The sequence below is a fragment of the Camelus bactrianus genome, chromosome 5 (assembly GCF_048773025.1).
Source record: "Camelus bactrianus isolate YW-2024 breed Bactrian camel chromosome 5, ASM4877302v1, whole genome shotgun sequence".
Taxonomy (NCBI): Eukaryota; Metazoa; Chordata; class Mammalia; order Artiodactyla; family Camelidae; genus Camelus; species Camelus bactrianus.
In genome coordinates this window covers 91,920,497-91,935,533 of record NC_133543.1, presented here as the reverse complement: position 1 = coordinate 91,935,533, position 15,037 = coordinate 91,920,497, and the positions used below count along the sequence as shown (strand labels likewise).

Sequence of the window (15,037 nt, the reverse complement as noted above, 5' to 3'; positions counted from 1 at the left end):
TTTAACTGTCTCTTTTACTGTTTTGGCTCTGTTTTGTTAACCTCAGGCTCTTTCTCACCTGCTATCCCCAATGTCTTAGTAGATAGAAAACAAAGACAGTTTTCTCCCTAAGAAGAAGTCAAGTGCCAACTGCTAAGAGAATACAGTTTTCACACAAATGCTCTCCACACACACAGTGGTAATGGCAACCATGCTGCTATATTAAGACCTGTCATATTTCCATAGCTCCCTCACACATTTCAAGAAGCTCTCTCTGTCTGGTTCACAAAAGGCCCCTGGCCAGATGCTCAGCATCAAAGACAGAAGGGCCTTGAAAGTTCTCACAAGCCTGAAAAGAGCGATGTTCCCCTGCATGGAAAATAGCACTGGTCTTCAACAGCACAGACCTTCCCAACTGGTGAGTCACAGCTCACTCCTGGGCTGGGAGACCTTGGGTGGGGGAACGTTGTGGGATATTTACAAATTAAAGCCCACATTTAAAATCAGTCAAAACTCCCCAAAATTGAACTTATTTCTGAAAACCATCCGTATGGTTCTTTCCATATTTCTAAAGTCAGTGACTATTATTTTGGTGCATATAGGGGCTGCACTATGTTGTATCTCCCCTTGACCATCCTGGCAAGTCAGCCCAATTAAACTGGTTATTATTTTAGTCATTCATTTATCACCAATGATGAGTTTCATTTTAGGAATGCATGTAATTTTTATAAAATTTATCTTGTTTTCCACAAACTTTTTTACAAATAAAGGAGCCATATGTGATTTTTGTTCTTGTTACTGTTAACTAGGATTACATGTTCCAGAATAAAGTATAATTGATTTTATTTTTTAATTGTTTTTTCTTGACTTTTTAATAACTTACATTGGCTTGTAATTCAACAATTAGCTCAACTCTGATTCTTGGCAAAATTTTATAATAAGCATTTTCTAGATATATAAATAATGCTGACTTCCTAAAATAAATAACATTTAACATAATTTTGATAAATAGATTTTAAGGGCTATTATAGGCATCTACAGCTTCAGAATATCAATTTCAAAATAATTTGGACATAACATGAATATATGCAAATGTGATGTCTTGTGAAATTTTAGAATGTTGTTCATAGAATTAAGTGAAAACTTATATTTCAATACTTGCCATTTTGCTTACATAGTCTTTGTTTTTCAATTTTTTGACTCAGTCTAATTTTCAATGTTCTTAAAAATGCAGTCAAACTAAAAACTTTTTTGAAAGCCAATTTTTCTGAAACCAAAGAAGGGCTATAATCCTCTTAAGTATCTTGCATTTAAGTAGATTTAAATTTTTCTGACATTTATTTCCTCATCATAGTGGACAAGACTTTGATTAAAGCCAGAAGGCCATCAAACTCACAAAACAAACATAGAAGTCCCAAATATGTGTGAAGCCCTATTTAAGCAATCTACAGAGGATTTATCTCAAATTTGAATTTGTGAGACCCGAGCCTTCGCCGCCTCGGCTCAAATGACTTGTTTTCATGCTCAAATTAACAAGAGATGCAATGGTGCCAAGGAAACAGAGCCCAGCCCCTTGCAAAATCATCCATCTCACAGAGAAAAGGACTTGAACATTTCTCAGTATCTCTAGGGACAGAGAAAAGAGCAAAGCTCACTTGTGAAATCAGTCACAGCCATACCAGACAGTTCGAGAAGCTACTAGTTATAGCGTCTCACAGGGAACAGCTAAGGCCCAAACCCCATGTAATGCCCATCCCTCATTTAAGTAGCCAATCTGAAAACCCTCAGTGTGTCCGGGAAGTAACTGTATGAGTGAGCTCACTGACATTGTATCACGTGGCATAGAGAGAACTCTAACCTCAATTGGGATTAAATGCAAAGAATTTCATTACTGAATGATGAATTTCCAGGTGTTCGTGGCTTGGGGACACAGGACAGAAAACAGTTTGAGCTGGACTGAGGCTTTAAAGAATTGAAAGTGAGTTGGAAGCTACAAAACCATCCATGATGTCATTTAGGAGCCCTTCTCCCAGCGGAGAGGGCACATCGACATAGCATAGGCACCGATCGAAGGAAAAATGAACAATGTCAGTCTTTTGTCCCACCATTTGAGACTGTTCAGTAGGCTGATTCTATAAATAAAGTGGTGGTGACAGGGTGACAGCAGTAAATACTGTGTGTGTGTCCTATGAGGAGTGAAAGAGACGATGTCTAGCCAGTGCCTGACATACAGTAAATAAAAGAAAGGGGGTGGTGGGAGGAATAGCAGGACTGATGGGAGGAGAAGAATAAGAAGGGCTGGACACAGTGAAAATGATGGTCTGGGTTTCTGTTCCATCAGTGGTGCCCTGGGGATATGCATTGCTCTGTAGCAAGGTTCATGTCTGCTAAAGCAGACAGGAATCACTGCCTTCTTGAAGGACACCTGGGGCATAGTAGCTGCTCAGAGGCTATTACTGAACAGGTGGCAAATGACAGTCCAGACACGCTCAGCCATGCCCAGCGGTTCACAGCCATGTAACCGGCATTGCCAGAAGATCTCATTTCCTGGGCGCCGACTGCCACACACACTCCTGTCAACCGAGACCAGCTCTGATGAGACACTCTTGCAAATATCAGCTCTGCCTCTTTAAACCTCCCTGGCCTTTTAAAGTCCTTGGCTAACTGCCACTTCATCCATGAGAGAACAGGAGCGAAACGTATCCTCCAATAGTTTTAGAAGAGGCTGGGAGAGGTTTCTGGCTAGCTGTAGCGCTCAGTAACTTCTGTTACCAGGGCCTTTCCTGCCAGACGTGCTGTGAGTAATGGGCTACGGCAGCATCCGTTTCATCACTCAGCCTGAGGACGCCCAGTAGTACCAGGAGGTCTCTTAGTCTCCAGCCAGCTGCCCTTTCCTTCCCAAAATCCACTTTGCAGGCACAGAGGCAAGGCCTCCAGCTCTCTAAGCTTGATCTGTCCTGGATGGCAGTTGGGAGGAGAGCCTTGTGGCAGGATGGACTGGTGGTTAGAGGCGGGGGTGTGGGGCCTAGATTCAAATAATGTCTCCACTGTTTGTGAACTGAGTGACTTTGGGCAGTGCCATGGACTGAACTGGGCCCCCTCAAAAGTCTTTATGTTGCAGCCTCAGCCCCACCCATGTGACTGTACTTGGAAATAGGGCCTTTAAAGTGGTAATTGAGGTTAAATGAAGTCATAAGAAAGGGGTCCTAACCCAATGAGACTGGTGTTCTTATAAGAAGGGGAGGAGACACCAGAGATGGGGGCGCACAGAGAAAAGGCCATGTGAGGACACAGAGGGTAATCATCTCCAAACCAAAGAGCCTCAGGAGAAACCAAACCTGCGACACCTTGCTCTTCAACTTCCAGCTTCCAAAACTGGGAGAAAATTAATTTCTGCTGTTGAAGCCCCCTCAGACTATGGGGTTTTTTGTTATGGAAGCCCCAGCAGATGAATACAGGCAGGTTTCTTAATCTCAGTCTCAGGTCCCCACTGTATGTGGAGATAATCATCGACCCCACCTCAAAGGCTCATGTGAAGATGGAAGGAGACAACGCTTGTAAGATGCCAGGCCAGTGCCTGACACAGAGGAAGGGCTCCACACAGATAAGGGATTGCTTTTACTAGTACAACTCATCAATTTTTAAAATGCATAATATGAGGTCCCAAGAAGTTAAATCACAGCTCAAAAGCAGGTAGCTATTTGGCCAACCCGATTTGGGAGCCAGGATCCTCAGGGTCAACATTTAAGAGAGTGAGATTGTTGGCTGTGTCATCATGGTCTAATGTAAGCAGCTGCCTGCGTTTCTCAGGCCTGACAGCAGTGTAGGGTAGCGGTTAGGGGCACAGCAGCAGGGCTGAAACTGAGCTCTGACCAAGGGCAAGGCACTCTTCCAGGTGCTGGAGATCCAGAAGCAAACGAGGCAGACAAGGTCCCAGTTCTCATGGGGCCAAGTTCTGCCAGCAGGAGGCAGATGCTAACTAAGCATAACAGAATCATGATCATTTCAGAGAGGGCTGAGTGACTGCCCGGAGGGTGAGGGGGGTGGCCTCTCCAAGGAAAAGTCCCTCCAGGGGAAACCTGAAAAATAAGAAGGAGCCTGACAGGACAAGATCTCAGGGAAGGGAGTTTAGGCTCAAAGTAAGTCCTGGAAGCAGGATCAAGCTGAGGTGCTTCAGGAAGAGCGAGAAGGAATCGTGATGGTCAGCTTGTCTTTGACATGCCTTCCTGCTCCTCTTCTACCTAGAAATCAGGCTTACTTACATGTTAATGTCCAAGAGGTGTTAATTATCATAGCAGAGAAAAAAAATCCATGTATCCTTTTCCAATTTAACTGACACCCAAAGTAGGGCTGATTTCAAAGGGAAAAATCAAAAGGTAGTTGAAAGGGAAGGTGGTGGCAGAAACTGGCCGGCGCTGAGCAGAGACAGAAGCCAAGCAACCGTTCATCAGAGCTAGGGAGGGCCTTGGAGATTACCTGCCTGATTTCAAAGACGAGGAGACTGAGGCTATGAGGGTTCAAGGATCTGATTAAAGGCACACGGTTAGAACAGTAGCAGAACCAGGACTAGAATGCAGGCTTCCCAACTCTTAACCCAGACAAGAGGCTCATTTCCCCCATCCTGGTCAATACTTCCCTAAGGACCTGTGGGGTGAGAGGCAGGGATACGGTAAGTCTAGCCAGAGGGTGGTGCCCATACTTCAGGGGTTTATGATAAAACCAAGGTTGAGAGGAACTAAGTAACTGCCCAAAGTTGCATAAGTAAAAAGTAGTAGAAAATGCTTAAAACTATAGTCTGTCTGCTTTCAATACCTGAACTCTTAATTATGTATTAAGCAAGGTGATGTTTTGGCACCTGTCAATCATACCCACAGGCTCGTTCCTGATACTTAGAGGAAGTCACAGCTCTGACTTAAAGATGAAAATCAATCAAAGCAAAGTCTCTTGCAATTATAGGCTCTTGGTAAACTAAGCCAAAATCCAAAACACCTCAGGAAATTGCCAGGATGGAAGGACTCTCACTCAGCTCCCCAAGAAGCCTGTTGTGATATCTTCCTTTCCACCTCCTATTTTTCCTCAGCAATAGTGACTGCCTCTCCCATGTGCTGCTCCAGCCCCATGCACTTACCTTCATTATATATATACATACAAAATTCTTACTCTAACTTATCAGAAATTTTTAAATTATTCTGAGTTAGAAATAAAGTGGAGGGTAGGTAGGGATAGACTGGGATTTCAAAATTGTAGAATGGACTACACTGTATAGCACAGGGAAATATACACAAAATGTTATGATAACTCACAGAGAAAAAAAATGTGACAATGAGTGTGTATATGTCCATGAATAACTGAAAAACTGTGCTGAACACTGGAATTTGACACAACATTGTAAAATGATCATAAATCAATAAAAAATGTTAAAAAAAAAAAAAAAAGAAAGAAAGAAAGCAAAACATCTCTTGGGAAAACCAAGACAATCAAAACTTCTAACATGAAGGAAAAAACATTGGAACCCAGCAACCTGACAGCTCTCCACCCCAGGGCAGAGCTGTAAGTATGCCCTCTCCCTGTGCCTCTTTACTTTTTAACACTCACGACCCTGAGCACTCATCAGAAACAAGATAAAGGGCTGCCTAGGAAAAAAATATGACTCAAGTGTATTGGTAACCCTGAGGCCAAGGCTCTCGGCAGACTGTGATCCAAAAGTCGGGCCGTTTTTTGTTCCCACAGAGAAATAAAGATCCAGGTGTAAGCCGCTTTAGATTCATACTTGAAAATCCTCAAGGACCATGCTCTGTTTCCACAGCTCTATTTTACATGCTTGTTTTGTGAGTCTCTTGATGCAAATCTAAACCTTGAACGTTCTTCCACAAACCATGAATCTTTGAAGTATGGTTCAAGGAAGAGGCTGTGTGGCAATCAAGTGCTAGCACCCAGAATTGATGAAAAACAAAGGAGGCCTTGGGTGTTTAGAGGAAGTGCTTACAGGCTGCGGCTATAAGAACAAACTCCTCCCATCACCATGGTAACACAGACAGAGGTGACACAGCCCTGCAATCACATTTGCTCATTTCTCCTCTGAAATTGGAGATCTTTTAAGATTACCTAGCAAGGAATCAAAAGGAAGAAATAAGGGAGAGAAAGAAGGAAGGAAATGTTTAAGGTATATATTATTCTCTAGAAGTTGAGATACATCATAGAAACTTGTTCCTTAAGAAAATTTCCATCTTTTTTTTCCTCTTTTGTGGATTCTCTCTCAGGTGAAAAGGTCATTACTCTTTCCACATTTGCTCAACCTTGTACTTTTTGTGCTAATATCAACTTACCGATATCTGTTTGTTGAGTGCATGGTGTTTACAGAGCACTATATGGGATTATAAAAGGTGGAGAAAATACATTGTCCCAACATCAAGGTGAGTACAATCTAATTGAAAAAAATTTTTTTAAATCTTGAAATCATTTAAGAATATTCCTGTGGGAGATAATCTCCAGTGATGGTTCCATCATTTCCTCCCCTTTCTGCCTGCATGTTGCTTCACTCTTCAAGAGGTGGAGTCTATCTCCCCTCCCCTTCTAACTGGGCTAGCTTTGTGACTCACGTTTGACGAAGTGATGGAAGAAGTGATATTCTGGGACTTCTGAGTCCAGGCTTTAAGAGGACAGGTAGCTTCTGCTCACTCTCTATGGGGAGCCAGACATCACATAATAAGTCCAACTATTCTGAAACCACCACGCTATGAGGAAGCCCAGCCTAGCCAGAGAGAGAGAGAGGCCCTACTAGCCCCCAGCTGTTCCAGTGATACCAACTAATTCACTAGATTTAAGAGCAAAGAAGCCACCCTGGATGTTCTAGTCCCAGCAGACCCACAAGAAGAACCCCATAGCAGAGCCCAGCCCACATTGCAGAAACATGAGAAATTAAAAAAAAAAAAAAACTGTTATTGTGGCATTAAGTCACAAAGTTTTGGGGTTCAAGTGGAGTGATTTATAAAACAACAAGAAATACCTGAAACAACTCCAAAGCAACATGGAAACCTGATATTTTGTAATGCAATTAAATGTTATAAATGAGAACCACTGGGATGGGGTTTATTTGGAGACTGAGGGCTTAAGTGCCATTCACTAGTCTAAGAAATTTACATGTGTTAATTCATTTAAACTTCATAATAACTTTTATGAAGGACATACCATTATGTTTTCCCATTTTATAGGCACGGGGGGTTGCCTGTCCAAGTAGTTAGTGACAAAGTCAGGATTCAAATGCAAACAGTGGCAGGTTCCAGATGCTTGGACATAACCACTGCACTCTGCAAGTGCTCACAGTAGAGGAGACTTGGGGGCTGAGTTGGCAGACAAAGCAGCACAAAAATTGGCAAAGACAGGAGGGCTGCTCCAGGCAAGAGGCATGGCATAAGTCTTAGATCAGGTCAAACAGGGCCAATAACAGCACCTCACTCTTAGGGAAGTTTTAAAGATTAAGTAAGGTAATATATCCAAAGCCCCTAGAATGGAACTTGGAAAATTGTAAGGGCACAGTCAAGGCTCGTTATTATTAAAGATGAAAATCCACCCCATGAAGAGAGAGCTAACAGGCTGGTCACCACTGGTACAGACAGGACGCTAAGTTTTGGTTTGGGAGCCTTGGGAAACTTGGCAGCCTTTTACCAAAGGCATATCCAGTCTGTAACAGCTGTAGGTTTCATTCTTGCCCATGATAAGAAGGTGAATTTTGCTTTATCATCAGCACTACCCATTCACAGAAGAAAATGTGGCAAAACCTTCCTGTTCTAATGTTGAGCCCTCAGTGAATGAACCACCTCATTCATCTCATTCAACAAATATTAAGTTCTCACTGTGAACCAGGTACAGGACAGGAGATGGGGATGCAGCAGAGAAAAAAGATACAAATTTTTGCCATTTGAGAGTTTACATTCTAATTGGGGAAGACATACAATAAAAAAATGGCAAATTATTCTTAAAAATATAACTCATAAAGAATTACAAGTCTTGGGACCCTCGCATGACTCTGCACCAGCCTCTGCATCAGACTAGATTCACCTTCTCTTCCACTGAACACGTTTGCTGATCTAAAATTTCTTGTTGTCGCTGGTTGCCGTACATTTCAAAGCCGAAGGGTGAAATAAGAAGTCAGGTTCCTGTTTTAAAAATATAATTTTTTTTTCTATAACTACCTTATATACTAAATGCTTATGAAATTGAAGTCCATGGATTTGGGTCTAGTCTTGGCTTGATCAGACCCGGCCATGTAACTCTCACCGTATCTTTGAAATAATACAATTTAACCTCTCTGAGTTTTGTCTTTATAAAATAATGGAATTGGTCAATCAGTGGTTCTCAAAGTGTAGTCCCCAACTCAGCAGTATCAACATTACCTTGGGACTTATTAGAAATGCAAGTTCTTGGACCCTACTCCAGAATTACTGAATCATAAACTCTGGGAGTGGGATCCAGCAATGTGAGTTTTAACAAGACCTTCAGGATTTTTCTTTTTTAAAAAAAAATCAATGTCAATGCAAATCCCAAAAGAAAGTCTTTATCCTTTCAGCTAGGCTTTCTTTTGAACTTCTGTAAGCAAAACTCAATATTCAATACTCTGGAGATTCTTTTAAAAACTAAAAATAGACTTACCATATGATCCAGCAATCCCACTCCTGGGCATATATCCAGAGGGAACTCGAATTCAAAAAGATACATGCACACCAATGTTCACAGCAGCACTATTTACAATAGCCAAGACAGGGAAACAACCTAGATGTCCATTGACAGATGACTGGATAAAGAAGTTTGGGTGTGTGTATGTATATATATTATTATTAAAGATGGAAATCCACTCCTGGAGAGAGAGCTAACAGGCTGGTTATACACACACACACACACACACACACACACACACAATGGAATACTACTGAACCATAAAAAATAATAAAATAATGCCATTTGCAGCGACATGGATGGATCTGGAGCTTGTCATACCAAGTGAAGTAAACCAGAAAGAGAAAGAAAAATACCGTATAATAAAACTTATATGTGGAATCTAAAAAAAAGACACAAATGAACTTATTTACAAAACAGAAACAGACTCACAGACATAGAAAACAAACTTATAGTTACCAGGGGGGAAAGAGTGGTGGAGGGACAAACTGGGAGCTTGGGATTTTCAGATACTAACTACTATATGTAAAACAGATAAATTAACAGGGTCCTACTGTATAGTACAGGGAACTATATTCAATATCTTGTAGTAACCTATAATGAAAAAGAATATGAAAAGGAATATCTGTAGGTATATGTATGACTGAAACATTATGCTGTACACCAGAAATTGATACAACATTGTAAACTGACTACATTTCAATTAAAAAAATTTTTAAGCTATTATAAAATAAAAAAAAAATTCAACTCACTTTATAATCCGCCCAAAATTTTCCTGCAATTTGCAGTCTTTCCGAGTTTGGGGTTTTTAATTTTTTTGTACTTTTCCCTCCTGCTTCCCTCTGTGCTGAATGACAAGCATGTTTGATCACACTTTATAAGTTAATTCGTGTTGGTAATTTCTAGCCTCTTTCCTGTAAATTTCCTCATATTCCGAGTACTTGTTTCTCATGGTTGGCTCCATATTAACAATGCCTGCCTTCACAGAACCTCTTTGCCCCAGGGTTCTCTAGCATTTCACACAATATGAAGCAAATAATGCAAATCTTCTCTCCCACAGGGCAATGCAGCTGGCTTTCCAACAAGACACGAGCATGACTCAACAGGACAATACAACCACCACCACCAGAGACCAAGGAGGAATAACATGAGTTAGAGGGACACCTGGCAGATACCAGAGTGCTTAGGGGAATCAAAACAGGACATATGTGCACAGTTGTAAATCTTCATTTGCTGTTCCTGATCACAAAAACTGAATTTTACACTTTCAACTAAAAATTCTATTTCCTTTCCACAGTCCCAGCACTCAGATGTTGCCTCTTCCTCTTTCTTAACACTGCTTCCACTACCTAGTTTCAACTCATAACCCGTGCCTGGCCAGTACTATGCCCTTCTGAGTTGCTTTATGTTTTTCCAGTGAAGATTTGATATTGACCAGGTTTGTTCAATGCGTAGAGGTATACACTGTTTTAGGAATGACATTTAATATTTCAAAGATTCTTTACGGCAGTCCACAAGGAGTTGCTTGATGTGACAGATGAGAGTGGAGAATGCCAAAGTCTCTCTGCACTTTCTCTTATAACTTTTCATTGTCAGAATAGGACTGAGTTTTCCAGGAATATTCAATTGGGATAACTTGGATGTATGTCAGTTCAGCTACCCTGTTTGGAGACAATCTTTTTCAGTCATCTGGGGAAACATTTTTGTTTATTTAAAAGTGGATAACATTTCAACGTAAGAACCCATTCGTGAACAGCTATCTCATAGAAGCTATAATCTTCTTTTAAGGTATTTGTTTACTTGTCCTTAAAGATAATTTGGCCGGGAAAAAGCTAGCTTACTTCAGGACCTGAGGTTTATTTTGGGTAGCATGGTTTTATTTGCATAATGTTAATATTCTGTAGAGCTCTCTAACTCCCAAAGCAATAGACAAAGAAGATGTGTTAACAAAACTAAACAGACGAGCAGTAACCAGAAACAGAGATTGTGAATATAATTACAAAAAGTGACATCCAAGAAATGAATGGATCAGTGTCTCTGAATAGGGTCAGCAGTGGTCAACATCGTGATCAATGGCACAGATCACCACTCATCAAGAAATTACTTTGTAGTCGCAGCAGTAATAAACGTCCTCATCTAAAAACTGGACATGGGGTCAGACTAACTATCTCATAAGGCCCCTCCAGCCATAATATTCTATTATTCCATGATTTCACAACATCTTGGAGGTAGAGCTGATTCTCATCCAAATTGTCCTTTAGGATTTGTTGACCTAGATGCTAGACAGGTTCCCAAAATATAACCCAGAGGACCCATACTAGGTCTGCCTACTCAGTCAGGGTTTTGCTGCAACTAGAGATAATCACAGTTTTGTCAGAAGTCTTAAACTCTTTATGAAATATGCCACTAAACCACAAGCAATCTACAAGTACTGGAGCATGGTAAAACTGTAAATCTGGAGAAAAACAAGACATTTGTTAAAGTACCATTACTTGGCTTCATCCATATGTCTCTTGCATGCTAGAAGATGGTGGGACAGACCTCACGAAAAAGGTGGGGAAGAACTTGAAAAGAACCAACTGATTGAAAATGCCCACATTCAGGTAAACGCCTTGGAGGAAACCAAAGAGTTACTTAATGTGATTTATGGGGTTCTGGGGAAGATTAGCCATTTCAAAAACACTACCTACCCAGCCTTCCACAGACCTCAGATTCTCCTGTGATTCATCCTCTTTTTGATCTTACTCCTTAGATTAGACCCTTATAAAAACCTTGAAATATTAGCAACCATTACCACCTTAAGAGAAATTATGTTTTATCAGAGTAGCTACTCACACACTCAGCAGGTCTCTATGAGAGGAGAATGCAAACAGGTAAGTGTTGGAATGAAGGAAGACTCATCCAAACGTAGAGCCTCTGAAGGGAGTGGGGAGATCGGAGTGCCATAATAAGGAATCCTGAGATCCTAAAACAAAGGCAGACAAGTGAAGCAAGTGTAAGGAGTAAGGACAAAGAAGGAAACTGGTGGTTGATGCAGAGCTGCTGTGTGCTGGCCATGCTTCTACAAACTTTACATTGATTCTCTCCTCTTATCCTCGGAATAAACTACCAGTTAGATATTATTAATCCCATTTTACAGCTGATGAGACTATAGGCTCAAAGGGGATAATAAATTTGCCCAAGTTTACAGAGCTAACAAATGGCAGAATCTGGACAGGGACTCCTAACTGTGTGACTCCAGAGCCTACACGTGTTTCTCTCCACTGCAAGGCTTCCTATAATTCAGAAACCTCATCTCTAGGTCATGTGCTCCTCACAGCGCCCAGCACAGCACTTTGCTACTTACACGTGCAGGCCCTTGAGGAAAAGAGGAATGGAAATACCAAAAGTCAAATTTATCTTCTCCCCAACTGTGCTTTAAACCAATGGTTTTCAAATTGTGCATTTAACCATGAAAACTTGTTTTCAAAATAATCTTAAGCAACACACAATCCACCCGCCATGGTAGCCCAAAGCCTATTCGCCAACCGCATGATTGCCATGTAAAAGCTTAAAAACCACTGCAGAAAAGATGTGAACAAAAACTTCACAAGTAAGAATATACAAATGATCGCTAAACACATGAAAAGTTGCTCAAAATCATTCACCATCATAGAAATGCACATTAAAACAACAATGCAAAACCACTGTACACGTACTTGCAAAGCTAAAAGTTAAAAGACTGGGTTAACAGGGATGTGGAGCAACTGGAACTCTTAAAAGATTGTGAGTGGAAATGCAAAATGGTACAGCCATTTTGGAAAACAGTTTGGCATTTTGTTTATAAAGTTATAACAGATCATTACCATAGGTGAGCCAGCAATTTCACTCCTAAGTATTTACCCAAGAGAAATGAGAGTACATGTCTACATCAAGACTTGTACATGAATATTCATTGTAGCTTTAGTAATAAGCACCCAAAATTAGAAACAGCCCAAATATCCAGAAACAGGTGAATGGGTGAACAAATGTGGCATTTCATAAATGAAATAACCAATCAGCAATTAAAAGGAAAGAACTATGGATGCACTCAACAACATGCATAAATCTCAAAAATATGCTGAGTGACAGAAGGCAGACACAAAACTGTATACTGTGTTATTCCACTGACATGAAATGCTAGAAAAGATGAATCTGATCTACAGTGATTGAAAGCAGATTAGCGGTTGTCTAAGGTTGGGGTGTGGGATGGGAAAGGATTGTGAAGGGGTACAGTGTTTGCAGCTAATGATGGTATTCTATGTCTTGATTATGGGATGTTTTCTTGGGTGCATAAATTTGTCATAACTCAAAGAGCTTACAGAAGGTGTACATTTTACCTCAATAAGGTTGGATTTGAGGGGGGGAAAATGCCACCACAATTACCAAGGAATTGTTGAGGTGGAACTGGGCCCAATTATATAATCACTCAAGTGGCATTTTGGTCCCTTCTCCTCACTGAATTTTTTATTTCTTCCAGTCTCTAACTCAGCTCTGCTCTCTGCTGCAGCCCCATGAAGGATGGCAACTCCATCTGGCCTGCAAACTTTCAGTCAACTTGGTTACAAAAATACCCCCGGACCAAAGCCAGAGCTAATGAACATCTTAGACCACTTGGAAAAAGAAAGGCTATTTTTTGGCTTAGGATAATTGAGCTTCATTTCAAATCAGAGTCTAAGCTATTTTCTCTGTACTGAATCCAAATCACTCAAATTCCTGAAATTCGTCCATGGTTATTGTCTACCTGATGCCAAAATGCCCTGATGAAAAGTGAAATATTCAGCCAGTTGTGTGAATTCTTTGTCCTGAAATCTAAAAGCTCAGCTATTTGGCAGGATAGCAGAACAGCTGAGCAGTCAACTGATGCTTCTGCTGTGGACTGAGACGCCATGGAATTGTGTGGATAAGGTCTTCAGCAAAAATGAAAATGCAAAGTCCCAAAGCCAGTGTCCCTCACTGTTGATCAAGGGGGATCCACAGCATCTGAATCATGGAAGTTTGGATCACAAATGGATCCTGTCCAACTGCCTCTGTTTACGGATAAAGAAATTGAGGCAACTCCTATTCATCCTTTAAAACCTTGGTCAAACGCCATATTCTCTAGAGAGCCTTTCTCTACCTCTCCAGGCTGCTCTGTACTCTGACTCCCATGGCAAGCTAATACTGTATTCTACTACTCAGCTTATCACATTCAATTTGCTTATACATCTATCTCCTCCTCTTACATTGCAAACTACCTAAGCATAAGAGTATAAGCTCTGTACACCCAAATTCTCGCACACAGAGAGTGTTCAGAGAGAGCTTGTTAAATGAACTTGGGTTGAGAATCTGAACAAAACTGCACTCCGAATACATCCTTTCTCCATACCCATGTGGTAGTGAAATGGTGATAGTGAAATTCACAAATTCTAGACTTACCGTTAGTCCTGGGCACTAAAAACTGAGCCATTAGGATTTCATGTTCTTTAGACAAAGAGAACACTAATAAAGTAAATTGTAACAAGCCAGCACAGTTCTTGGTATGTAATAGGAATGTTGTAATTTAGGGAAATTAAAATACATTAATAAATATTTGTTATATTAATATCAACCTATATCTAATAGCAATAGTTAACATTTGAATGTTTACCATATATGAGGCACTATTCTGAGAAATATATGTGTGTATTAATTCATTTAACATAATTAGAAAGCATTTGGGGATTTTTTTTTTACTTTTTTATACAAGTTTTAAAGGTTACTTTCCACTTACAGTTATTACAGAATATTGGCTATACTCACTTTGTGGTACAATATATCTTTGAGCCTATCTTACCCCCAGTAGTTTGTCCCTCTCACCCCCCCCCAACCTTGATATTGCCCCTCTCCCAGCACTGGTAACCACTATATCTGTGAGTCTGCTTCTTTGTTGTTAAAGTCACCAGATTGTATTTTTTAGATTCCATATATAAGTGATATCATACAGTATTTTCTTTCTCCATCTGACTTATTTCACTTAGCTTGATGCCCTCCAAGTCCATCCATGTTGCTGCAAATGGCAAAATGTTGTTCTTTTTTATAGCTGAGTAGTATTCCATATACAATTTTGTGTGTGTGTGTGTGTGTATATACCACATCTTTATCCATTCTTTTGTTGATGGACACTTAAGTTGTTTCCATATCTTGGCAATCGTAAATAATGCTGCTATGAACATCAGGGAGAAAGCATATTTTTTACGCTTATCACTAAAACTATATGGAACTTGATTTTACATTTTGAGACTGATCCCTGTGTCTCCTCCACCTGTGACTAAATGAAAAACAAAGGTGATAGATTTTAACTAAACTTAATTGTGGTAATTATTTATATATTTACATATATATACAC

General features: G+C 40.4%; 1 long non-coding RNA gene across 1 annotated transcript; it reads left to right on the top strand.

Annotated features, from left to right (window-relative positions):
• Window positions 1–294: 294 nt before the first annotated feature.
• Window positions 295–12,338, top strand: LOC141577657 (uncharacterized). Its single transcript, XR_012506892.1, has 3 exons — window positions 295–397; window positions 6,240–6,392; window positions 9,713–12,338. It is a non-coding gene; the product is annotated as an uncharacterized LOC141577657 (long non-coding RNA).
• Window positions 12,339–15,037: the final 2,699 nt, after the last annotated feature.